General features: G+C 38.5%; 1 pseudogene; it reads right to left on the bottom strand.

The window, feature by feature from the left end:
• LOC129629031 (interferon-induced very large GTPase 1-like) overlaps window positions 1-27,590 on the bottom strand; it is a 56,865-nt pseudogene extending 29,275 nt beyond the window's left edge.
• Between the last annotated feature and the right edge of the window lie 392 nt (window positions 27,591-27,982).

The following is a 27,982-nucleotide window of genomic DNA, read 5'->3' as shown; positions in this document are numbered from 1 at the left end:
CACTTTACTATTTTTTCATAAGTTTAGGTTGTGCCATATAACTTTTAAAAACACAATCCTGTCCTTCAGTCTCTGGTTGCTAAGTTAAATAACATATTTTTGTACTGTGTCTTCATCTTACTGATTTTTAAGACTAATGAAACTCTTTTCTTCTCTCTTGTGGTTATCTAAGCTAGTTTAATATAGTAAATATTATAGACCAGAGTGAGCAAAAATAAGCCAAGGCTGTGCTGTGCTGTGCTTAGTCACTGAGTCATGTCCAACTCTTTGTGACCCCATGGACTGTAGCCTGTCAGACTCCTCTGTCCATGGGGATTCTCCATGCAAAGAATACTGGAGTGGGTTGCCATGCCCTCCTCCAAGGGATCTTTCCAACCCAGAGATTGAACCCAGGTCTCCCACATTGCAGACAGATTCTTTACCATCTGAACCAGCAGAGAAGCCCAAACCAAGGATGCCCCACCACTTTATTTCAGTGTTTACCAATACTGGTCTTTTTGCCAGTATTGTTCTAGGTTCTATAGATTTCTCTTTGAAGAAGACAGAGATGTCCTTGCTGCCCCATGGTGAGGAGACAGATAATTCATACATAAATTTATATAATGTAATATAATAAATAATAACAATATAATATTATTACAGTGTTATAATAAATATAATATTAATATAAGAAGAGGACTACTGATTATAAGTTGGGTTATCTTGTGTGTGTGTGTGTGTGTGTGTGTGTGTGAGTGCCCCTGGGTGGAACATCACACATATAAACCCTGTTCATCACCCAGCTGTCAAGGTGAGCCCCTCCTTTGCTTCTACCCACTGCTGTGGAAATGCTTTCAATTTTATTTCTCTTTCTCTCATTTTCCATAAAAAATAGTTTTTCTTTCTTTCTTTCTTTCTTTTTTTAATTCAGCAGTGCCTTGGCAAGGATAGAAAACTTTTCCACATAAGGAAATATTGTCATGTACTATAGATTCTGTCTCAACTTCATTCTTGTAACAGAAGTTTAGTTTAGAAATAAACGTTTCAGTAGTGTTTTTATATCCTATGACCCTAGTTATAACTATAATGTTTAAAATAATAACACAGCCTATGAAATTTTGGTTCATACATTTTCTTCTACAAAGGCTTGATTTAGAATATTATCTGACATTTATATTATGATACTGCAATGTTTTATTACTTTGCCTGCTGAAAGGAGCCTAAAATCTTCAGCAGTTCTGACAACTGAGAGATAGAGCAGGTAAAGGTCTATGTTGTGAGAAACTCTCATTGAGTTTAGAAGTGGGGTATGTGTTGGGACAAGAATAAGTGATAAAATAGTTAGAAAAGCATACAAGAGCATTTTCAGGGAGGAATAAAATCTCAGTCGTAGGCCTTCAATTCTTGACTGATTTGGGTAATTTTCTTATAGATTCCTTCTTAGTGCCTTCTCAGAAACCCCTGTAAACATCTGTTATGCCTTCAATGACCATATTTCATGGTATCATGGAACCAGCCTATACTGTCTCATGAGAAAATTGTTAAATGTTCAAGATTTTGTAAGACAGTTATTAAGCACAACCGTTATGAAAAGTAAATTACATGGGAGCACATCTGCAAATATGAAGGGATAAGTAACTCCAGGGGTCCATCCTTCTACTGAGAGAATAAAGCGGAAAAAATATCAGAATCTACTTTGTTGAAAATCTGGAAGACAATTAAAGGTTTATGTGTGCTGATCAAGAAAAAGGCAACTTAAAAATGGGAGGGGAGTGTTGTAGCGCTCTTACTTGCCTTTGGGCCACCTTCCTCCCCTGCTTGAGAGAGTCATAAAGATATAGGCCACATTCCCACTGTGAGACCTTTGTTTCTGCTTTCAAAGGGAAAGGAGCAGACCCTGATCTCAAAGATCTCCACTACTTGGAGCCCCCTGTGGGTTATCTGAAAGACTGAAGAAAGGTAGTTTGGTTTTTATTTTGTGCAGCACAGAGCTCCATCAGAATGGAGCCAAGTGGAGGGCATTCCTTGCAAACAAGAAAGGTAAATACACAACGCCTCCTATCTGGGGGAAGATGTTAAGGTTGAGGTTAACAACAGACATGTTGAAAACTTGGTAAGAAAGACTGAGAAGAGACATTTTTGGAGAAAGTGTAACAGTAGGTCCATCTAGTCAAGGCTATGGTTTTTCCAGTGGTCATGTATGGATGTGAGAGTTGGACTGTGAAGAAAGCTGAGCGCCGAAGAATTGATGCTTTTGAACTGTGCTGTTGGAGAAGACTCTTGAGAGTCCCTTGGACTGCAAGGAGATCCAACCAGTCCATTCTGAAGGAGATCAGCCCTGGGATTTCTTGGGAAGGAATGATGCTAAAGCTGAAACTCCAGTATTTTGGCCACCTCATGCGAAGAGTTGACTCATTGGAAAAGACTCTGATGCTGGGAGGGATTGGGGGCAGGAGGAGAAGGGGATGACAGAGGATGAGATGGCTGGATGGCATCACTGACTCGATGGACGTGAGTCTGAGTGAACTCTGGGAGTTGGTGATGGACAGGGAGGCCTGGCGTGCTGCGATTCATGGGGTCGCCAAGAGTCAGACATGACTGAGCGAATGAACTGAACTGAACTGAACTGAACAGTAAAAAGTTCCCTGTGTGTAGGATTTATACTTCTAAATGATCTTTAGGTTTAAGAGAAGCAGAAACTAAATGCTAAGGCAGAATTGTAAAGGGCCTGGTTAAGCATTGAATGATTTAGAAAAGGCACAGGAAGCAGAGATCAAATTGCCACAATCCATTGGATCATAGAAAAAGCAAGAGAATTCCAGAAAAATAGTTACTTCTGCTTCACTGACTACACTAAAGCCTTTGTGTGAATTGCAACAAACTGTGGAAAGCTCTTAAAGTGATGGGAATACCAGACCATCTTACTTGTCTCTTGAGAAACTTGTATGCAGGTCAAGAAGCAACAGTTAAAACTGGTCATGGAACAATGGACTGGCTCCAAATTGGGAAGGGAGTATGTCAAGGCTGAATATTGTAACCCTTCTTACTTAACTTATATGCAGAATACATCATGTGAAATGCTGGACTGGATGAAGCACAAGCTGGAGTCAAAATGGGCACAATAAAGGACAGAAGTGGTATGGACCTAAGAGAAGCAGAAGATATTAAGAAGAGGTGTCAAGAATACACAGAAGAACTGTACAAAAAAGATCTTCATGACCCAGATAATCACGATGGTGAGATCACTCACTGTTGGGAGCCACGTTAGGCATTACTGACAAAATGGAGGCATGGCTCCAGCACCTTCTCCTCATTCCAAAGGGACGGACTTGGGATGAAGGAGTTAGGCCTTGTAATACTGACTTATTTTTTTCCTCTCCTTGGCTGAGTTGAGTGAAAAGGAATATTAAGGTGCTTATTGTTCTTGAGAGGAGAATGAGAAGGCACAAAGCCTTCTGCAGCTGTGCTCAGAGAATAATTCATAAAGTTAATCATTCACATTTGTTCAAGGATTTTTACAAAAGAGTGTTCCAGGATGAGCATATAGGTCATAGCTTGAGGCCGTGGGAGGGATTGTTATCTGAAGCCTATTTGTGAGGAAAATGTTTATGGCAAAGGAGTTTACTGAATTCAGGGCTTAGAAATAATTAAAATAGTTAGAAGTTGAAGATTTAAAGAATGTTGTAATGTTAGTATATTTTACTATAGCTTATAGATGTTAGCAATTTTAGAGATACTATAGCTAGAAGCCTTTTTAAGAGATAGTGAGCTCAGGATGTTAGGGGCAAACAGGATTTAGAAAGATAAGAATAAACTGAGGAATGTAGCATGAGTTACAATGTAATCACAAGTTAACTATAAGACACATAAGAGGAAGTAGGTAATAGATGGTAAAGCTGATTTCGAGAGAATTGCTGAAGCAGGAACTCTGTTTGAAGAGCAACAATGATTTATGGAGATAATAAATCTGGGTGAGAGGGAACTGAAAATGTCAAACCTCTGACCTAATGTTTTTGTAAAAGTATAAAAGAGAATCTTAAACTGGAAATAAATAGGCAGTCCAAGAAAACTGAGAGGCTGTCTCATTGCCAACACCATTCATCTCTTCAGGTTGAATCCCCGGCTGCTGGAGCTGGACTCCAGCAACTCACCTAAAGCCAGATATCCTGGAATGCAAAGTCAGGTGGGCCTTATGAAGCATCACTATGAACAAAGCTAGTGGAGGTGATAGAATTCCAGTTGAGCTATTCCAAATCCTGAAAGATGATGCTGTGAAAATGCTGCACTCAATATGCCAGCAACTTTGGGAAACTCGGCAGTGGCCACAGGACTGGAAATGTCCGTTTTCATTCCAATACCAAAGAAAGGTAATGTCAAAATATGGGTGTGAGAGTTGGACCATGAAGAAGGATGAACTCCAAAGAATTAATGCTTTTGAACTGTGGTGTTGGAGAAGATCTTGAGAGTCCCTTGGCTTGCAAGGAGATCCAACCAGTCTACCCTAAAGGAGAGCAGTCCTGAATATACATTGGAAGGACTGATGGTGAAGCTCCAATACTTGGACCACCTGATGCGAAGAGCCGACTCATTAGAAAAGACCCTGATTCTGGGAAAGATTGAAGGCAGGAGGAGAAGGGGATGACAGAGGTTGAGATGGTTGGATGGCATCACTGACTCAATGGACATGAGTTTGAGCAAGCTCTATGAGATTTGATGGACAGGAAAGCCTGGCATGCTGCAGTCCATGAGGTCACAAAGAGTTGGACATGACTAAGTGACTGAACAACAAAGCATTGAAGGCATGCTAAACACTGAGCCAGTATGGAAAAAGGTGTTTTTTTTTCTTGCTGTTGTTTGCTTGGGTATGTTTTTGTTTTGCCTCCAGGCAAAAAAAACCTCAAACAACGCATAAACTTACCAAAGGACATATTTCTGAGAGCACAGACCACTAATATTTTTACAGAAAAAGGTAGAAAAGTTCTAGGCATATAACCAAAACCCACAGGAACCAAGCAAAACAAGCCCTGAGTATGAAAAAGCTTATGATTTCAAGAGTTATCTTATTATAACATTCAAAATGTCCAGTTTCCCACAATAAATTTAAAAAACTTGCAAAAAAACAAGAAAATATGACCCATTCACAGAAAAAAATTAATAGAAAGTATCTATGAGGAATCAGGTCATAGCAGTTATTCATCAAGGCCTTTAATTCAACTGGCTTAAGTATATTCAAAATACTAAAGGAAATCATGGACAAAAATTGTGTAATCCAGGGAAATGATATTCCTCAAACAGTATACACCTCTAAAGAAATGCAGATTATATAAAGGGACAAAACTAATTCTAGGCTAAAAATTACAATATCGGCAATGAATTCACTAAGTATTTCAACATCATATTTGAGCAGTCAGAGTCAAAAATCAGAGAATTTGAAATCAAGTCATTTAAAATTATCCAGTCTGAGGAACATAAAGACAAGGGAATGAACAAAAATGAAGAGAGCCTATGAGATCTGTGAGACACCGGCAATAATAGAACATACAAATAATGAAAGTTTCATAAGGAGAGAACAGAGAGAATGGGATGTAAAAGAATTTTGAAGAAACTATGACCAACAAGTCATACTTTGATTAAATACATGAATCTATACATTTAAGAAGCTCAATGAACTTTAGAAAGGAAAAACACAAGAGATCCACATTGAGACATGTTATAATAAAGCTTTTAAAAGTCAGAGACAAAGGAAGAACCTTGAAAGCAGCAAAAGAGAAATGATTGTCCTATGTAAGTGAGGGATGCTTGTGGCTGGTGCACTGGGACGACCCAGAGGGATGGTATGGGGAGGGAGGAGGGTTCAGGATGGGGAACACATGTGTACCTGTGGCGGATTCATTTTGATATTTGGCAAAACTAATACAATATTGTAAAGTTTAAAAATAAAATAAAATTAAAAAAAAAAAGAAAAGGACTGGACATCTTAGCAGAAACCATGGAGGCCAGAGGCAGTGAGATGACAAGACTGCAGCCATGAAATTAAAAGATGCTTACTCCTTGGAAGGAAAGTTATGATCAACCTAGATAGCATATTCAAAAGCAGAGACATTACTTTGCCAACAAAGGTCCAGCTAGTCAAGGCTATGGTTTTTCCTGTGGTCATGTATGGATGTGAAAGTTGGACTGTGAAGAAGGCTGAGCGCCGAAGAATTGATGCTTTTGAACTGTGGTGTTGGAGAAGACTGTTGAGAGTCCCTTGGACTGCAAGGAGATCCAACCAGTCCATTCTGAAGGAGATCAGCCCTGGGATTTCTTTGGAAGGACTGATGCTAAAGCTGAAACTCCAGTACTTAGGCCACCTCATGCGAAGAGGTGACTCATTGGAAAAGAGTCTGATGCTGGGAGGGATTGGGAGCAGGAGGAGAAGGGGATGACAGAGGATGAGATGGCTGGATGGCATCACTGACTCGATGGACGTGAGTCTGAGTGATCTCCGGGAGTTGGTGATGGACAGGGAGGCCTGGCATGCTGCGATTCATGGGGTCGCAAAGATTTGGACACGTCTGAGTGACTGAACTGAAATGAACTGAACTGAAAGAAAGAGAAAGCCCATAATTCTATACCTGGCAAAACTATCATTCAAAAATTAAAGAGATGTTAAGACATTTCCAGATTAACAATTCACCACTAGTAGATGTGTCCTATTTGTTCAGTCGCTGAGTTGTGTCCGAGTCTCTGTGACCCTGTGGACTGCCGGCATGTCAGTCTTCCATGTCCTTCACTATATTTCCTGGAGTTTGCTCAAATTCATGTTCATTGAGTTGGTGATGCTAGTTGTGTCCTATAGGAAATGCTAAAAAGAGTCCTTCAGGTGGAAATGGAAGGACACTAGACAGTAAACTTGAAGCCACGTGAAGAAATAACACAGGGAAAGGGATATATAAGCCAGTATTAGTGTATTTTTCATTTGTGACTCCTTTTTCTTTGCCAGTTTGATCAAAAAGACAAATCATAAAATGAGAATGATAAGCCTATGTTAAATGGGCACACAAAGTAGAAGGATGTAATTTGTGACACAGTAACATAAAGGGGAGAGGGATGGAGAAATGAAGGATCAGAATTTTTACATACCTATAAATTTAATATAATATTAATTCAAAATAGATTATTACATGTTTGTGAGGTTAATTGTAAGCTCCAGCACAACCCATGCTAAAATAACTTTTAAATATACAGAAAAATAAATTAGAAAGGAATCAAAATCATACACTACAAAAATACCAAACACAAAAGAAGGCAGTTAATGGTGACATTGAGGAACAAACAAGATATGAAACATATGAAAGACAGAGAAAAATTGCAGAAATAAATGTTTCATTATCAGTAATTATAAATGGATTAAACACTTCTATTAGAAGGTAAATATTCTCAAAATAGATTCAAAAGCAAAGTGCTATTATATGCTGTCTAGAAAAGACTCATTTTATATCCAGACAGATAGGTCAAAAGTAAAAGAATGGAAAAGGACATTCCAGGTAAATAGTTACTAAAAGAGAACGGAGATATTGGTGCTAAGATAGATAAAATAGACTTAGTCGAGAATTGTTACAAAAGGCAAGGAGGAACACTAAATATTGATTAAAATGTGAACCCATCAGGAAGATATAAGCCTAGGAACCTAACAACAGAACTCTAAAACATGAGAAGTGAAAGCAGAAATATACAGTTCTAAAATAATAGTTGGAGATTTCAATGCTATACTTTCTATATGTAGAAACAATTAGAAGATCAGTGACAAATAGGGGAATTGAACAATACTCTAAACCAGGTATATCTGACAGACATAAAGAGACACTCTCTCCAACATCAGCTTAGTAGTGTTTCTGCTGAACAGATTTTCTCAAGAACTTTGTGGATCTTCTGTAAATGTCAGTGGGGTTCACTCCTCTAGGCAAAAACCACATTTATAGATCTTTTCCAAACTAACCCTTCTAAGCCTTGCCCTCTTGCTGAAATAGTAGGAAACAGTACCCTTAATCTTCCTAGAGGACTTCTAGTTTGGTTGATATCTGTGAGGCAAACCCATATCACCTTTTTTGGGGAAGGTGTGGTTAAAATGATTTTTATTTATTATTATTTTTTAATTGGAGGATAATTGCTTTACAGTATTGTGTTGGTTTCTGCCATATATCAACATGAATCAGCCAAGTATACATATGTCTCCTCCCTATTGAACCTCCCTCCAACCTACTGACCCACCCCTCTAGGTTGTCACAGAACACTGGGTTGAGCTCCAGGCATCATATAGCAAATTTCCACTGGCTATCTTTTTTACATATGGTAATATGTGTTTCCATGCTACTCTCTGAATTCATCTCAACCTCTCCTTCCCCTACTGTGTCCACAATCTGTTCCCTATGTCTATATTTCCATTCAGTTCAGTTCAGTTGCTCAGTCGTGTCCAACTCTTTGAGACCCTATGGACTGCAACAAGCCAGGCCTCCCTGTCCATCACCAACTCCCGAAGCATACTCAAACTCATGTCCATTGAGTTGGTGGTGCCATCCAACCATCTCATCCTCTGTTGTCCCCTATTCCTCCTGCCTTCAATCTTTCCCAGCATCAGGGTCTTTTCTAATGAGTCAGCTCTTCACATCAGGTGGCCAAAGTATTGGTTTCAGCTTCAGCATCAGTCCTTCCAGTCAATCCTTCCAATGAATTTTCAGGACTGATTTCCTTTAGGATGGACTGGTTGGATCTCCTTGCAGTCCAAGGGACTCTCAAGCATCTTCTCCAACACAACAGTTTAAAACATCAATTCTTCAATGGACAGCTTTCTTGATAATCCATGCATAACTACTGGAAAAACCATAGCTTTGAATAATGGTCTTTTGTTGGCAAAGTAATGTCTCTGCTTTTGAATATGCTGTCTAGGTTGGTCATAACTTTTCTTCCAAGGAGCAAGCATCTTTTAGTTTCATGGCTGCAATCACCATCTGCAGTGATTTTGGAACCGCCCAAAATAAAAATCTGTCACTGTTTGCACTGTTTCCCCATATATTTGCCATGAAGTGATAGGACCACATGCCATGATGTTAGCTTTCTGAATATTGAGCTTTAAGCCAGCTTTTTCACTCTCCTCTTTCACTTTCATCAAGATGCTCTTTAGTTCTTCACTTTCTGCCATCAGGGTGGTGTCATCTGCATTTCTGAGGTTTGATATTTCTCCTTGCAATCTTGGTTCCACGTTGTGCTTCATCCAGCCTGGCATTTAGCATGATGTACTCTACATATAAGTTAAATAAGCATGGTGTCAATATACAGCCTTGACGCACACCTTTGCCAATTTTGAACCAGTCCATTGTCAATGCCCAGTTCTAACTTGCTTCTTGACCTGCATACAGATTTCTCAGGAGGGAGTTCAGGTCGTCTGGTATTCCCATCTCTTTAAGAATTTTCCAGTTTGTTGTCATCCACACAGTGAAAGGCTTTGACATAATCAATAAGGCAGAAGTAGATGTTTTTCTGGAACTCTCTTGCTTTTTGGATGATGCAATGGATGTTGGCGATAAAACTCAGCAGTGGCCAAGGGACTGGAAAAGGTCAGTTTTCATTCCAATCCCAAAGAAAGGCAATGCCAAAGAACGCTCAAACTACCGCACAATTGCACTCATCTCACCCGCTTGTAAAGTAATGCTCAAAATTCTCCAAGCCAGGCTTCAGCAATACGTGAACCATGAACTTCCAGATGTTCAAGCTGGTTTTAGAAAAGGCAGAGGAACCAGAGATCAAATTGCCAACATCCGCTGGATCATTGAAAAAGCAAGAGAGTTCCAGAAAAGCATTTATTTCTGCTTTATTAACTATGCCAAAGCCTTTGACTCTGTGGATCACAATAAACTGTGGAAAATTCTGAAAGAAATGGGAATACCAGTCCACCTGACCTGCCTCTTGAGAAACCTATATGCAAGTCAGGAAGCAACAGTTAGAACTGGACATGGAACAACAGACTGGTTCCAAATAGGAAAAGGAGTACATCAAGGCTGTATATTGTCACCCTGCTTATTTAGCTTATATGCAGAATACATCATGAGAAATGCTGGGCTGGAAGAAACACAAGCTGGAATCAAGATTGCCCGGAGAAATATCAATAACCTCAGATATGCAGATGACACCACCCTTATGGCAGAAAGTGAAGAGGAACTAAAAAGCCTCTTGATGAAAGTGACAGAGGAGAGTGAAAAAGTTGGCTTAAAGCTCAACATTCAGAAAACTAAGATCATGGCATCTGGTCCCATCACTTCATGGGAAATAGATGGGGAAACAGTGTCAGACTTTATTTTTGGGGGGTTCCAAACTCACTGCAGATGGTGACTGCAGCCATGAAATTAAGACACTTACTCCTTGGAAGGAAAGTTATGACCAACCTAGATAGCATATTCAAAAGCAGAGACATTACTTTGCCAACAAAGGTCTGTCTAGTCAAGGCTATGGTTTTTCCTGTGGTCATGTATGGATGTGAAAGTTGGACTGTGAAGAAGGCTGAGCGCTGAAGAATTGGTACTTTTGAACTGTGGTGTTGGAGAAGACTCTTGAGAATCCCTTGGACTGCAAGGAGATCCAACCAGTCCATTCTAAAGGAGATCAGTTCTAGGTGTTCTTTGGAAGGAATGATGCTAAAGCTGAAACTCCAGTACTTTGGCCACCTCATGCAAAGAGTTGACTCATTGGAAAAGAGTCTGATGCTGGGAGGGATTGGGGGCAGGAGGAGAAGGGGATGACAGAGGATGAGATGGCTGGATGGCATCACTGACTTGATGGACGTGCGTTTGAGTGAACTCTGGGAGTTGGTGATGGACAGGGAGGCCTGGCGTGCTGCGATTCATGGGGTCGCAAAGAGTCAGACAAGACTGAGTGACTGAATTGAACTACTCTGATTTTACTGAAACCTGCTGGAACATCTGAAAGTTCACAGCTCATGTACTGTTGAAGCGTAGTTTCGAGAATTTTGAGCATTACTTTGGTAACGTGTGAGATTAGTGCAATTGTGCAGTGGTTTGAGCATTTTTTGGCACTGCCTTTCTTTGGGATTGAAATGAAAACTGACCTTTTCCAGTCCTGTGTCCACTGCTGAGTTTTCCAAATTTGCTGCCATACTGAGTGCAGCACTTTCATAGCATCATCATTTAGGATTGTTTCCATTGCTGCCCTGTAAATAGGTTCATCAATACTGTGTTTCTAGATTCCATATATATGTTATGCCACATTTGTTTTTATCTTTCTGACTTAACTTCACTCTGTGTAATAGGCTCTAAGTTCATCCACCCCTTAGAACTGGCTCAAACGCATTCCTTTTTATGGCTGAGTAATATTCTCTTGTATATATATACCAAAGCTTCTCTATCCATTCATCTGTCAATAGACATCTAGTTTGGTTCCATATCCTAGCTATTATAAATAGTGGTGCAGTGAACATTGGGGTATGGGTGTCTCTTTCAATTACAGTTTTCTCAGTGTATATATAGCCCAGTAGTAGGATTGTTGGCTCATATGGTAGTCTGATTTCTAGTTTTATAAAGAACCTTTATCCTTAAAATGATAGGAGGGCATATTTTTGTGCCTGATTCTTTCACATTTTAATCTTTCTGAAGTTTTAGGGAAAAGTTGTACAATCATACTTTTCAGAGATTAAGACTGTGAATCTCTTTAATTCTTACAGATGGTGAGAAATTTTAAAATTGTAAGGTCTTGGTTTCTTTTTGTTTAACAGTTCTTTCCTCAATTTATCATTCTCCTTTCACATATTATCATAAATAGAAAAAAAAATTGAAGAGTCACTTTTAACACTTTAATTGGAAGTCTCCCTAACTATAAAGCCAGCTTTTAAGTATTTTCCTGAACATAACTCCAGGATATAATTTTGCTAAGCTTCTGTCACCTTGTATCATGAATCTTCCTCCTTCAGTTTCTAATAACATGTTCCTCAATTTCTTCTGAAGTCTCACTGTGGCGTACTTTAAGATCAGTTTTCTACCAACAGTCTGTTGAAAACATATAGGCTTTCTCTCAAAGTTATTCTAGTCTCTGCTCATTTGATTGATTTCAAAGCTATTTCCAAGTTTTTAGGTACCACTTCTAGGCATCAAAATCTGTATTATTTTTATATTGTTTTATAATGGATTACCACAAACTTAGTATCTCAAAACACAGATATATCCCAATTTCTGTCAGGAGTCTGGCATGACTTAGCTGAGTGCTATACTTGAGGTTTTATAAGGCAGCACTCCAGGTGTTGACTGAGCTGTATTTTCATCTAGAGTTTGAACTAGAAAAGCTGCTTTTAGCTTATATATATGGACAGAAGTAATTTTCTTGAGATTTTAGGACTGTTCACAGTTCCTGGCCACATTGTCTTTTCCATAGGCTTTCCCTGAACATGATAGCTTACTTCCATAAGTCAGAAGGAGGGAAAATTATCTCTAAAGAAAGGCTGAGTCTCTCTTTAAGGCCTTTTGCCTGATTAAGTTGAACCTATCCAGGATAATCTTCCTTTTGGTTAAAGCAAAATCAACTAATTTGGGACCTTCATTTTATATGAAAATTCCTGCATTTATGTTACATTCTATTGTTTAAGCTACCCTCATCTGTGTGCCAAGAGGTAAAATATGTAAAGTCCTCAGTCCAGTATTTGACACATACTAAGAGCTAAATAAATGTTAACACCTCCTATCTTTCGATTTTTCTAAAGTCTATTGGAACCGCAGTCTCAGTGCCTCGAGGGATGCGGGACTCAATGAGGTAAATCCCACTGAAGGGGAGGAAGATCTAAAGGAGTTTGCCACCACCTAGCCAAAGGAGAATCGTATTCTCTTACTTATGAGAGCATGTGTCATAGTTTAGGAAAATCTGGAGAGAGGAACTGTTACTGGAGACTTGAAGACCTAAGCCAGAGAACTTGGAAGGATTATGCAGATTAGTTTCCAGGGAATTTTTCAATGCATCAAAGTAGAGTATAGAATGAAATTAAGAGAGAAGCATAGCCCAGGGAGTGTATGCCATCCAAACAAGTAAGATGGCTGTTATATGGAGAAACACATAACCTTCAAGATAACCTTTTAGTTGATGAAAGGGACTTGGAGTTTAGGTGGTTTAGGATTATAACTGAGCTATTCTGTACATGGAATTCATTTCGTGCCTATACCTAACCAGGTGGTAGAGGCAAATTTTAAGAGATGATATTCAGCTAAGATTGGCCTATGAACTAAAGTAACCTGAAAAGTGACAAGTGTATCAGGGAAAACCTCATGAAAAGAGACAAAGGCTGTTTGAATGGGATGAATAAATTTCAAGGACTAAGGCATCCTATGGGGGCAAGAATGGAAATGTAGGGAAAAAAGAGAAGCTCCTCAAGGTAGAAGCAGGTTCCAATCTCTAGGAGACCATGAAGACTGAAAGTAGAATGTCAGACCCACCACTCCAAGGAGAATAAATATAGGGTTTAATGATAATATGTCAAGTCCAATAAAGATTGGGAAGCTTACATACATTTGAGAATGAAAGGAAAAATAAAGACTTAAGGGTCTAAATTAAGACCAAGGTTTTTTTTGTTTGTTTGTTTGATTTTTACTTTAACTAGAAACTACATACCACAACTGCAGTCAGGAACGCTGATTCTGCAGGTTTTCTTTCAGAGGTGGCTTCCCATCTCCTGAAGCTTCTGCCATGAGATAATAGGAAATATTAGTTATGGAAAGTACTGCAACATGGAAAATAACTTTCAACATTTTGGTATAGACTGAAAGTTAATGGAGATGCTGTGTGTCTCTTCAGCTAATGTTTTAGCAATTCTGTTATTTTCTTGTTGTCTCAAAATAAGGAGATGCTTTCCTTTAGGAGATGTGGGAGATTGTAACCCAAAGAAGGCCTCTTCAGCGTTTGAAATCCCATAGTCATTGACCTCTATATAGGTTAGGAAGGAACAAACAATATAGGACAGTATCTGTAGCTGCTTTTTCCTTCTAAGACTTTAAGATTAAGCCTACTGACCGAGAATTCTCAGAGCTGTCAGTTCTAGGGCACAACAGGAGGGTAGACTTCTCAATGATTGTCTCCACTGGACGGTCTGGTTCAGATTTGGACAGATATTGTGACACTGGAAAGCTGGGGAGTTTGTCTGTCCCGTTATACTCTCAGGCTCTTGTCATTCTTCATTCTGCATGAGTAACTGTGCTGAATGTTGGGTAGGGGTTGAATGTGTCAGAAGACATTTTTCAAGATTACCTTCCCTGAAGGGAACTGGCACACTATGGATATATCCCCACATTAGGAGATGATCTGCCTGTGATTTGAGAGTATTGGTTTACACCCCAATGGACACAACATTTAATCACCAAGCAGCATGGTAAAAGTAAGATTTTATATTGATTACAGAAAGTGTAATGTGAAAATCAATCCATATCTTTAATTCTTGCTAAAGACTGAATCCTTGGTATCTACTGTAACCTAGTAAAATGATATCTGCTGAAGATGAATGCACAAGCCTTTACTAGGTGTATGTAGGTCCAGAACACACTAGTATTTTCCTCAAGAGTAATTCAGTTTTACAGTTAAGTTGTACACCAGGATCCCTCCTTTCTACCTCCAACTAGAGTGTCTGGGAAGACATCCTTTGAAGTCACATAAAAATCAATTTTGTCAGTTCCAGCAAGGATCTAGTCATGGTCATAGAACTATAGCATTGTTGAAAATCCTGTTTTGTCTCTCACTGACTTATTCTCTAAGAAAAATACATATAAAATAGTGTGTATGTTTGAGCACTTGTGTATAAGGCACTTGTTCTGATAGTTTCCAATGTCAATGAGTCATTCTTTGTAGCTTTGTGTGGCTCAGAGCTGATACTGGTGTTGTGTCAATGAAAGAGAAGTAGAGGTATGTGTAGTAGGAAGAAGGATGAAGAGAAGAAAAGATTCTTTTAGTTCTTGTCTACTTTGTTGTTGCCTACAGTGAAGAACTTTTGGGCTAGAGGTAGATTATTTACCCATTCTTGGTGGTGCTGGAAAGATTTTAACAATGATTTCTCTACCTTGCTTATCATATGAAAATGAAGTGAAAGTGTTTGTCTCTTAGTTGTGTCCTACTCTTAGTGACCCCGTGGACTGCAGCCCACCAGGCTCCTCTGTCCATGGAATTCTCCAGGCAAGGATAGCGGAGTGGGTTGCTATTCCCTTCTCCAGGGAGTCTTCCAAACCCAGGGATCAAACCCAGGTCTCCTGCATTTCAGGCAGTTTCTTTACCCTTTGAGTCACCAGGGAAGTATATAGTTTTGGTCTATTTGAGTGCCAAATTACAGAGACAGATTTAAAGAAGGCAGGAATCTATTCAAAAAAGGCAGAAATTGCAGCAAATTATGCAGGTGTTAAGGATTGTAATGTTCTCACTCTTCTGACTGATTGATCTTGACTTGGTTTTGAACCAATTTAAAGTTAAAAACATGAGTTAATCTTTCAAAGTAGTTGTCCTCAGACTTTATATTGCATAATGATTACCTGAGGACATCTTAAAAATGTGGATTCTCAGCCCCACTCACAGAGAATCTGACATGGAAGCTCTAGCTTATTGCTCAGGAACTATGGTTTTTATAAACATGTCAACTTCATTTTACAAATGCTGCCAATTGGTAAATCACATTTTGAAAAAAAAATCCTATTCTAAGAAAACATCTTTTAGTGGAGAAAAGGTGGGAGTGTAAAAACTAAATTTGCCATTTCTGTTGGCCTGAACTTGATGATGTATCATTTGACTCTCTTTACTTCTTAGTTTCCAGTTGAGGTACTCTTTCTGTCTCAGTATTTGAATGAATACACATGAAAATTCAACTACTGTGCTAGACTGTTCAGCTGAGTTAAATTTTTTAAGACTTTAACTTCAAAGGATAAAGAAATAGAAAGGCCAATGCAGAGGTATAAAGCTTTTTAAGGAGACAGGTAGGCTAGATCCAGAAATGCTGCTGACATGTGACTGAATCTAATATGATCAGAAAAATTACCTGAAATTTCTGATAATTTCAGAAATTATCAAAGGAAAAAAATTGAATATTTCCCAGAGCTGTAGTAGGCCTGATTATCTATAATGAAAATTTAGATCAAATGTATGAAGTTAACAAGAACAGAAACAACTCTTTTTAATAGATCCTGGAAATACTCTCCTATTCGTAGAATAGATAGTAAGGAGTTTGAATATTAAACAAATGAACAATCTTGGTTATTTACAGATATGTTATTAATAAAGGCAGACGGATGTCAGAGTTCCCAGTAGCAGCATGGTATTGCTACATGGTATTACAGCACTATTTTTAATATTCTTAAGGAATATGATTTGGGTCCTAAGATTATCTGTCAACCAAATTAGTAAAGGAAAAAGTAAAGCTACTGGTGTAAATGATTTTTACTGTATAAGGTAAAAATCAAAAGCAGTTATAATGAAAATTCTAGCTAGTTCATACAAGCAATGAATGCTTGGGAGGGTATGGAGAAAAGGGAAACCCCTTGCACTGTTGGTGGGAATGTAAATTGATACAGTCATTAAGGAGAACAGTTTAGATATTCCTTAAAAAACTAAAAATAGAACTAAAATGTGACCCAGAAATACCATTACTGGGCAATTACCCAAGAAAACTGTATTTCAAAAATACATATGCATCCCTGTGTTCATTGCAGCACCATTTATAATAACCAGGATATGGAAACAACCTAAATGTCCATCAACAGAGAAATGGATAAAGAAGAAGTGGTACATATATACAATGGAATATTAGTCATAAAAAGGAATGAAATTGGGTCATTTATAGAGATGTGGATGGACCTAGAGACTTTTATACAGAGTGAATTAAGTCAAAAAAAGGAAAACAAATATCATATATTAATGCATATATGTGTAATTTAAAAGAATTGGTATAGATGATCTTATTTATAAAGCAGAAATAGTGACAGGTGTAGATAATAAATATATAGATATCAAGGGGGAAAGGAGGATGGGATGAATTGGGAGGTTGGGACCGACATATACATACTATGTATAAAATAGATAACAAATGAGAGCCTACTGTATAGCTCAGGAAACTGTACTCAGTGCTCTGTGGTAACCGAAATGGGAAGGAAATCCAAAAAAGAGAGGATATATGTATTTGTATAGCTGATGCACTTTGCTGTACAGTAACAACTAACACAGTATTATAAAGCAACTATATTCCAATGAAAACTTTAAAAATTCCAGTTAGCTCAATACAGCATGAGGTGGTATAAGTGAGGATACTCTGTGTGTGTGTGTGTGTGTGTGTGTGTGTCTGTGTTTGGTGATAATGAGAGTGAAATGTACCAAGCTGGTAAAAATTTACTTTTGAATGTGACAGATAAGAATGAAAGTTAGTAATGACATAAAAGGGTGATTCCTTTCTCTGTGTGTGTGTGCATGCTCAGTCATGTCCAACTTTTTGTGACCACATGGAATGTAGTCCCCCAGGCTTCTCTGTCCATCATCTAACTAGTGAAATAATAAAATGAAATAAGGAAATCTCAATTGGTATCACAAAATAGACAAGAAAAAATTCTAAAGAAGAAATTATGGGTACATATAAATCAGTGACAGGAATAAGTCAAGTTTTTCATCCTTACGTATATGCCGGTAGAACTGTGTGTAAACACACATCAAGACATATCCACCAGAATGTTCATAGCACCACTATTCATCAAAGTGAAAACTTGGAAACAATCCTGATGTCCTTTCACAGTGACATGGTAAATAAAAAGTGACAGATTCATACAATAATAAAAACAATATCATAGTGGTACACAACAATATGGGTAAATCTCACACTTTTAAGTTTTCAAATAAGCCAAATACAAAAGAATACATATAATATGATTCCATATACAGAAAGATAAATACCTGCCAAAATGAATTTATAATATCACAAGTCTGAGTAATGACTAGTTTAAGCTGTTAGGAAGTAGAGAGATTAATGATAAGTAGCTAAGAGTATGAGAGATTGTTCTGGAATATGGGCAGATACTCCATCTGGGCATGATTATGTGGTCAATTTGTGATACTTCATTAAACTATAGATATTGGTAGACTCTAATCTCATGGCATGATCTTCTCTATGGTTTGAGAAGTCATTAGTCAGTGGAGGAAGGATCAAAGAGACCAGGAGAAAAGACCAAAGCAGTCTTTGTTCCATCCCAGGAGGACTGTCAAGTTAATCTGTATTGCTCCTAATCAGGGTAAAGTCACAGGCATATGTTTTATGGTTATTGGGCTCAAATCTTTCATAGTCATAAACAGAAAGCAGATAATCTCAGGCCTTATATGAAAAAGCCCCTGAGAACCTGTTTGCTATTTCTTTAGCTAAAAAGCTTGAACATGGTCGGTCTGAGACAGATTTAAGGGTACAGTTGGACAGGACTAGAGAAAGACTTGTAGCTCTAGGGTAAGGGTCAGGCCACTGGGAAATGGTGATGTTCAGAGACTAGCAGGTAAACTTAGGCTTATTATTAAATGACTTGTCCCCTGTAAAAAAGGAGAGCATAATTCTTTGTTTAATTTCCTGTTGTCTAAGAAAAACACAGATAAAGTTGTGTGGACATCTATGTGACAGAAAAATAACATCAGATAACTTGTATTCAGAGATCTTCTGTGACATCCCCTAACTCAAAGTTTCCTTTCTATTACACCTCAGATTCTAAAGAGGAAGACTGTGGAATATAGGCCTCTCCGCCATATTTAGCAGAAATTCAGTAGAACGGATATAGTTGATAACATAGATGTTATAAAAGTTCAGATATTTGTTCATTTTTCTAATCTATATTGATCTCTAGCTTGTTAAAGTTCATGAATACTATTAATTCCAACTTGCTGAGATTGTCAAGAAGTTTTGAGCTATTCAAACTCAAGATGTCTTCTCTCAGAAATTGGAATTTTTGTGACTCTTTTGTCCTAAGTAAATTGAACATGTTTATGTGGTTTGGGTGTGTATGTAAAAAAGAAAGAGGTCATTACATTGTCTCATTTTAAGACTTACATACAGCTACCAAAACAAGATAGTATTAATGAAGACAGATATAGGTACACGGAAATAGAAGAGTACAGAGGATCTAGAAATACACTCCTACATATATGCTACACTGATTTTCAAAGAGAAGTGGAAAATCTATTAAACAAATGGTGCTGGGACAATTGGATATCCATGTGGAAAAAACCTGATCATTGATCCTGCTTTATACCACACCCAAAATAGCTCATCACACCACACCCAAAATAACTCAAAACAGACCAAACCTTAAATGTAAAAATTAACCTATTAAACTTCTGAATGAAAGAAGAGTGAAAAGTATTAACATTCATGGCCTTGTAGTGGGCAAAACTTTCTTAGGACACTAAAATCATGAGCCATAAAAAAAACTGATCAACTAGAGAATCAAAATGAAAAATTTGGCTCTCTGAAAATTACATTAAGACAATTACAGGTCTAACTAAAGAATGGAATAAGATATTTTCAATGACTATTTCTGACAAAAAACTGGTATCCAAATTATATAAAGACTCTTACAGTTCAATAATATGTAAGAGAATGTAGTAAGAATAGGGCAAAGTGTTTGAATAGCTGATTTCATAAAAGAAGATGTTGAGTGGTCAGTAAGTGCATGAAAAGATGGTCAACATTGTTAGTCATTAGGGAAATTCAAATTAAAACCTCAATGACAAAACACAACAAACTCATTAGAAAGGCTACAATTAAGAAGACTGACAATATCAAGTGTCAGAGAGGATGTAGAGCAGCTAGCACAGCTTCACTATTGGTAGTAACCATTTCAGAAACTTATTAGGCACTTGTGAAACATGCACACACCATATGACACAGACATTTCACTTCTAGATATCTATCCAAGAGAATTAAAATTTTTGTCCACACAATGATTCGTGTATAGATGTTCATAGTAGATTTTTGCATAATAGCTAAAAACTGGAAATACTCAAATTGTCCATAAATAGATAGATACTGGGTTGGCCAAAAAGTTCTTTTGGGTTTTTGTGTAACATCTCCTGAAAGAACTTTCTGGCCAATCCAATAGCTAAACGAAATATGCTATACAATGAAATACTGCTTAATAATAGAAATGGATAACTACTCATACAAGCAAACAACATGGTTGAATTTAAAATTTATTATGCTATGTGAAAGAAGGAATCAACGAAAGAATACTTCTTGTATTATTCCATTTATATAAAATGCAAACTAATTAATAGTAACCCAAGAAGAGATGGCAAGAATACACAGAAGAACTGTACAAAAAAGATCTTCACGACCCAGATAATCACGATGGTGTAATCACTGACCTAGAGCCAGACATCCTGGAATGTGAAGTCAACTAGGCCTTAGAAAGCATCACTACGAACAAAGCTGGTGGAGGTGATGGAATTCCAGTTAAGCTATTCCAAATCCTGAAAGATGATGCTGTGAAAGTGCTGCACTCAATATGCCAGCAAATTTGGAAAACTCAGCAGTGGCCACAGGACAGGAAAAGGTCAGTTTTCATTCCAATCCCAAAGAAAGGCAATGCCAAACAATGCTCAAACTACCGCACAGTTGCACTCATAATAACACGCTAGTAAAGTAACGCTCAAAATTCTCCAAGTCAGGCTTAGCAATATGTGAACTGTGAACTTCCTGATGCTCAAGCTGGTTTTAGAAAAGGCAGAAGAACCAGAGATCAAATTGCCAACATCCGCTGGATCATGGAAAAAGCAAGAGAGTTCCAGAAAAGCATCTATTTCTGCTTTATTGACTATGCCAAAGCCTTTGACTGTGTGGATCACAATAAACTGTGGAAAATTCTTCAAGAGATGGGAATACCAGACCACCTGATCTGCCTCTTGAGAAATTTGTATGCAGGTCAAGAAGCTACAGTTAGAACTAGACATGGGACAACAGACTGGTTCCAAATAGGAAAAGGAGTTCGTCAAGGCTGTATATTGTCACCCTGCTTATTTAACTTATATGCAGAGCACCTCATGAGAAACGCTGGACTGGAAGAAACACAAGCTGGAATCAAGATTGCCGGGAGAAATATCAATAACCTCAGATAAACAGATGACACCACCCTTATGGCAGAAAGTGAAGAGGAACTCAAAAGCCTCTTGATGAAAGTGAAAGTGGAGAGTGAAAAAGTTGGCTTAAAGCTCAACATTCAGAAAACGAAGATCATGGCATCCGGTCCCATCACTTCATGGGAAATAGATGGGGAAACAGTGGAAACAGTGTCAGACTTTATTTTGGGGGGCTCCAAAATCACTGCAGATGGTGACTGCAGCCATGAAATTAAAAGACGCTTCCTCCTTGGAAGGAAAGTTATGAGCAACACAGATAGCATATTCAAAAGCAGAGACATTACTTTGCCAACAAAGGTCTGTCTAGTCAAGGCTATGGTTTTTCCTGTGGTCATGTATGGATGTGAGAGTTGGACTGTGAAGAAGGCTGAGCGCCGAAGAATTAATGCTTTCGGACTGTGGTGTTGGAGAAGACTCTTGAGAGTCCCTTGGACTGCAAGGAGATCCAACCAGTCCATTCTGAAGGAGATCAGCCCTGGGATTTCTTTGGAAGGAATGATGCTAAAGCTGAAACTCCAGTACTTTGGCCACCTCATGCGAAGAGTTGACTCATTGGAAAACAGTCTGAGGCTGGGAGGGATTGGGGGCAGGAGGAGAAGGGGACGACAGAGGATGAGATGGCTGGATGGCATCACTGACTCAATGGATGTGAGTCTCAGTGAACTACGGAAGTTGGTGATGGACAGGGAGGCCTGGCATGCTGCGATTCATGGGGTTGCAAAGAGTCGGACACGACTGAGCAACTGATCTGATCTGATCTGATCTGAAAGCAAATCTGGTTGCCTGGGACTGGAGCAGAGGAGCAATAGACTGCAAAGGGGCACTGTAAATTTTGGGGGATCATGAAAATATTTTCTGTCTTGATCATGGGAATAGTTTCAAGGTTTTAGTGGTTTCAACTTGGCAAAATTCATCAAAATGTGTACCTTAAATGGATGCATTTTTTGTGTATAGATCATTTCTCAATAAAATTAACATAAAAATAAGAAAATAATTTAAACTAGGATAGAGGAAGCCACATGTTTCCATCTTCTGTGGGACCTTTCAAGTGCAAGAACATAGGTTCATTTATGTGGGAGTATACACTTACACTTCCCTGGTGGCTCAGACGGTAAAGTGTCTGTCTACAACGTGGGAGACCCGGGTTCGATCCCTGGGTTGGGAAGATCGCCTGGAGAAGGAAATGGCAATCCACTCCAGAACTATTGCCTGGAAAATCCCATGGACAGAGGAGCCTGGTAGGCTACAGTCCACGGGGTCGCAAAGTGTTGGACACGACTGAGCGACTTCACTATTCACTATATGCGTACACTTAGATATTACTTTCGTGAGACCATTTTATTCCTATATTCTAATTTGCTTTTAGACTAGTGAAGATTCTGGCAGCATTGTAAAACCACATAGCAAGAGAAGATCTTTTCCTTTTCCTTGGGTTTATATTTTTGTCTTTATGTACCTAGCGATTAGTAGCAAATGCCTTGGCTACGGTTGAAACATGTGGCATTGTCTTGAGGACAGAAAGAAACTGAACTGGGACCTGAACCAGGAGCAGCCAAGTGTTTAGAGGATGTTTTTGGATAACTGAGGAGACTGAAGAAAAAAGCTGAATCCCTGTGGGCTCAAAGAAATGTGAAACCAGCATGGGAACAGCCTAGGACAGAGTTGTACTTCTTACCAGCAGGTGAGACCCTTGAGGTGGAACGTAAGTGCATCCCAGCTTGCACCCAGTAACTTGTTTAAACCTCTCTCTGCCTTTTGTTTTCTCAACGCATCCATTCTATTGCCATCTTCCCAGGGTCTCAGGCCCCAAAAGAGTCTAGTTTCATTCTTCTTCATTCTCTTCTTCACTTCCCACAATCAAACGACTCATCTTCATAATTTTACATATAATTTACACTTACTGGTCTACTCCGAAGTGCCAGGCAATTTTTGAGGCAATGGGGTTAAGACAAAGGCTGAGTAGGTCTTTTGAACCAACAGTCCAGAAGCATTGAGAGGGGTCTAAGAATGCAGGAAAGATTACATCAAAGAGAGCATTAGTTGAAGCTCTTCTCACATTTGGTGACATCCCTTTCCATTTCTACAGAGTGTAGAAGCTATGTGGTCAGACCTTCGTCATCTTCAAAGATTGTCACCTTCAAATCAAGACTCTATTATCCATTCTTGTGTTCTTCCCTCTGGTCCCTAAGGAAGAGGCACCCCTAACCTCTTTGCAATACTAACTCTGTCCTCTAAATCCTGCTGCTACTCACTTCCCTTGGGCTTTTTCTTTTTTTTCTTTATCTTGGGTCTAAAATATCTTGAATATTTTACTTTTGTGGTTGCTTCACTTTGGATAAGAAAACACACATCTTCCCATTTTGTTTAAATATAGAGTGGATCTTGTCTCCTCCATAAGCTTTTCTTTATATTTCTTTTATTGCCAGATTTCTCTAAAAGGAATTTCAAATTTAGCACTTCTGGCTCAGTAAATGTTTGTTGATGAAATAAATTGTTGAATGCATCCTATCCACTTATTATTATTTAGTTTCACTTCTGCCCTCACCTTTTTCTAGAAAAAGTTCTCTAGAAGCCTGATATTCACATTCTAATTATCCAGTCCAGGGAGCCTTTCCAGCTTTCTATCCTTTTGAATCTGGGAGCTCCTCTTTGTGGACCATCTCTCCTCTCGTGTACCCATCATGATAATGTGCCTTTGAGTGAATGAGATCATACAAGTACTGCTGATTAGAAGTTTGGTAAAGATTTTTTAAATGTCAGCATTTGCTTCACACATATTTATTGAGGGCTTGCAGCATGCTGGGAAATGCTTTAGGCACTGTGTGTTGACCAATGAATAAGGCAGGTTAGCTCCCTGCCTTTAGAGTGTTTACCTCTACTGAGGGAAGCAGACCATAAACTTCAAAATATTTGAAGAAGGAAAATAATTTCAGGTTAAGTGTTAGCAAAGAAACAATCAGATAATTGGATGGAGAGTAACCTGAGACTGCTTTTGATCATGTAGTTAGAGAATATGTGTTCAAGGACTCTGCTGCTAATCGTGAGCTGCTTTAGGCTCTTTATGCAGTGCCCAGCCTTTTCCAGTTTCTATCAAATATCATGGTGTCACTGGTGATCTAAAGGAAAAGAAAATACTAATTTGAAAAGATCCTCCCCATGCCTGACTAGGTTCATTCCAGCATTATTTACAATAACCAAAGTTCAAAGCAACATAAATGTCCATTGATGGATGGATGGATAAAGAAAGTGTGATACATTTCTAATGGAATATTATTCAGCAAAAAAGAGAGAGAGAGAGAGAAATCCTGCCATTTGTGACAACATGGTTTGACCTTGAGGGCATTACGTTAAATAAAATGTCAGACAAAGATAAATACCATATGATCTCACTTACATATGGAATCTAAAACAAAACATAACCAAAAACGAGCTAAATGATACAGAGAACAGATGGGTGGTTGCCAGAGGTTGGGGGAGAAGGATGGAAAATGGGTGAAGGAGGTACAAAGGCTGAAATTTCCAGTTATAAAAGGAATGAGTTCTGGGAATGTTATGTGCAGCATGATGACTATAGCTGATAATACACTATTGTGATTTGAAAGTTTATAAGAAGACCTTAACATTTTTCATCATAAGGAAAATAAACTATAACTGTGTGGTGATGGATCGTTACTAGGCTTGCTGTGGGTTATCATTTGGCAATATATACACATATAGAATCATGTTGCATGGTGTAACTAATATTATATGTGAATTATATCTCAATAAAAAAGAAAAAAGTAACAAAATGTTAGCTTGCCTCTTAAATTCTACCTCCTACTGTAGATTTTACTATTTCTGTAGCTCCTTTTTGGGCTTGGATTTATGGTCTTGAATGGCCTATCCAGTTAGAAACTTATTTTGAATCCCTAACTCTAGCCCTTTGCGGGTATTATTCCATTTTGATGGGCAAATGGTAATGTGGGCACCTTTTATTTCTTGGAAGCCATTTTGTACTACTTCTTCACCTAAACTATGTCCCTGTTAGTTACCTACTAAATGCCGGGCATTAGTTTGCACTATTTGACTGCTCTGTATAAGAAGCTCTTGAATCTGTATCTCTATCCTTGTATGGTCCACCTTTCACAGTGCATCCTGAAACTCATACTTGTTTACAAAACTCGAAGAGTCCTCATTGGTTTATGATATGATCAAATTACTTGTCCCCAGCATTCAATCCCCCTCACAATGTGGCAACAATCAACCCAGTCACCATTTTTTTCTTTGAAGTGAAGTGAAGTGAAGTGAAGTCACTCAGTTGTGTCTGACTGTTTGTGACCCCATGGACTGTAGCCTACCAGGCTCCTCTGTCCATGGGATTATCAGGGAAGAGTACTGGAGTGGGTTGCCATTTCCCTCTCCAGAGGATCATCCCGACCCAGGGATTGAATCCGGGTCTCCAGCATTGTAGGCAGACACTTTACCGTCTGAACCTTCTGTTATATTACTTCTCTCTTATGGTTTGGTTTCCTGGCTGCAAGACAGTTGGCATCTTAGCTCCCCCACTGGGAATCAAACCTCTAAAAGCAAAGTCTTAACCACTGGACTGCCAGGGAAGTCCCAGCCCAGTTCTTTTTACAACCACTCTTTTTCCTTTTCTGAACTTCTAGTTCACTTTCTTCCCGTAAAAGCTGTACTCTGTCATCTTTCCTCAATCTCATAATTTATTTAACCCTGTCTGTTGAGGTGGAGCAGAATATGCCACCACCAAATCTGCCACTTTGACATGTGGATTGTTCTGAGCAGAAGGCAATTAAGACCCAGCAGACTCAGGAAAAGCTTTTTTACCTCTCCTTGAACTCCCTAAAATAATTATATAGAGGGCCTGTACCAGAAAGTTTTGGAGAAGGAAATGGCAACCCACTCCAGTATTCTTGCCTGGAGAACTCCATGGACAGAGGAGCCTGGTAGGCTACAGTCTGTGGGGTAGCAAAGAGTTGGAGTGACTGAACGACTAACACTATACCAGAAAGAGCTATTACCAGAGACAGCTTTTTTATCAGAAAGACATATATGCACGGCATCGCAAACATTTGCTTACCAATCATTTGCTCTTCCCATCTTCTGAATTGTCTCCCTTCTCTTTGAAGCCCCAGACCCCTACTGCCTTCTCCTTAGCTTGAGATGGTATATATGCCTCAATTGCCAGACCATCTTTGAGTCTTTTTGGGGATTCTGTGAGTATGTAATTAAACTTAACTTTGTCCTGTTAATCTGTTTAAATCAATACAAATATTAGATCATCAAAATATTATATTAGATGAGCATTTCCCAGGACACTATACTTCTAACCCAATTCTCCTTATTTGTGAAGCCTTCCTTTATTCTTCCAGGTCCAGTTAGTTCTCCTCTTCTCTGTATTTACCATAGCACCTTTTACTTACATGAGCCATAATAAAGTTAAACTTTTCATGAGTCCTCTTCTCTTGGAAAGCAGTGATGGTTAAAAGAACTCCATGCAACCTTTTGTGCTCTGAGAATTAACTTATTGCAAAGAGCTACCTTTTAGCATAAGACTTAGGTAAGAATCATTGGTGTGTTCCCCTATTACTTATAAGGAGGCCAGACACAGACCCCTTTTTTAAAAATTAACTGCTTTTCTTTCTCTCTTTCTTTATTGCTATACAGTAGATCTTTCTTGGTTACTTATTTTAAATATACCATCAGACAAAGACCCTTAAAATTCCATTCTTTGCCTCATGAAACTTTCACTGAGCTGTTTGTCCCTCTGCTCAATTGAAGTGTTTGAAACTAAACAGTAATTAAACTTCTCTTCTTTTTAGCCCCCTTAAGGTTGACCCATCCTTGTTCTGATCCAGTATACAACCCCTCCTTAATGATCGCTCCTAAGAATAAAAATATTTCCTTTTATACACACCCTCTATTCTGTGTTTTTTCTAGCCTGTTGACTCTTCACTACAAAAGAAAATTCCTTTCTTCTTGTCCTTTGAGATGCTTGCAGTTCTGTTTGAATTGTTTTCTCTATTACAATAGTCTCTTTCCCTTTATTGCAATAATCCTTTCAAATGAAGTCTCTTTTTATGTAAGTGTAGATTTATTTTTATTTGACAATAGAAGTTACCAAATTATTTGTCTCTTTTGATAATGTACACCCTTTCCTTCAGATCTGGAGCTGTTTATTGGAACAATGAGAATGTTAGATCCATATTTGTGTTCTCATCATGTCTTAATCTGCTTTGATCTCTGACTGTCCCTATTCCCGTTTCCATCAATTTCTGTTTTTATTTTAGTCTCTGAGTATGTTGTTGTATCTCTCTGTCTACCCATTTCTCTCCTTTTCCTTCACTTACCTGTCTCCTGGAGGCCAAGCTCCTGTCTTCAGTTTGCTCCAGAGAGATGAGTGAGAAAGCAGAGCAGGTTCCTTCCCTGAGTCTGGCAGTTTGCTTATTGAAATCTCCAGCCTAGACCTCAGCTCCTTCTGTGGTAAAAGGGCAAGCAGGAAGTGAAAAACTGGTTTCACTTTTGTGTTTTTTTCCCCTCTTTTAAAAGATCAGCTGATTTAAAGGAATCCTACTCATTTATTTATTTATTTATTCTTTCATTCATTCGTTTATAATTGTGATTTATATTTATTTATATAATTGTGATTAGATAATTGTGATTTGTAATTGTGTTCACATTGTGATTCCTGGTTGTTAAGGTTATTGCAAATGGAAGACTAATGTTGGGGGGAGCGGTGTGTGTGCATGTTTCTTTAGGGTGGCCTGGGGTGAGCACCAGATAATGAACATGGGAGAAACAGGATAGGGAACGAATTTCAGAAAAGAGACAAGGGCACGATAGAATG

This window comes from Bubalus kerabau, chromosome 15 (assembly GCF_029407905.1).
Source record: "Bubalus kerabau isolate K-KA32 ecotype Philippines breed swamp buffalo chromosome 15, PCC_UOA_SB_1v2, whole genome shotgun sequence".
Classification (NCBI taxonomy): domain Eukaryota; kingdom Metazoa; phylum Chordata; class Mammalia; order Artiodactyla; family Bovidae; genus Bubalus; species Bubalus kerabau.
The sequence above is the reverse complement of the archived record's forward strand: the minus strand, read 5'-3'. Positions and strand labels throughout refer to the sequence as shown.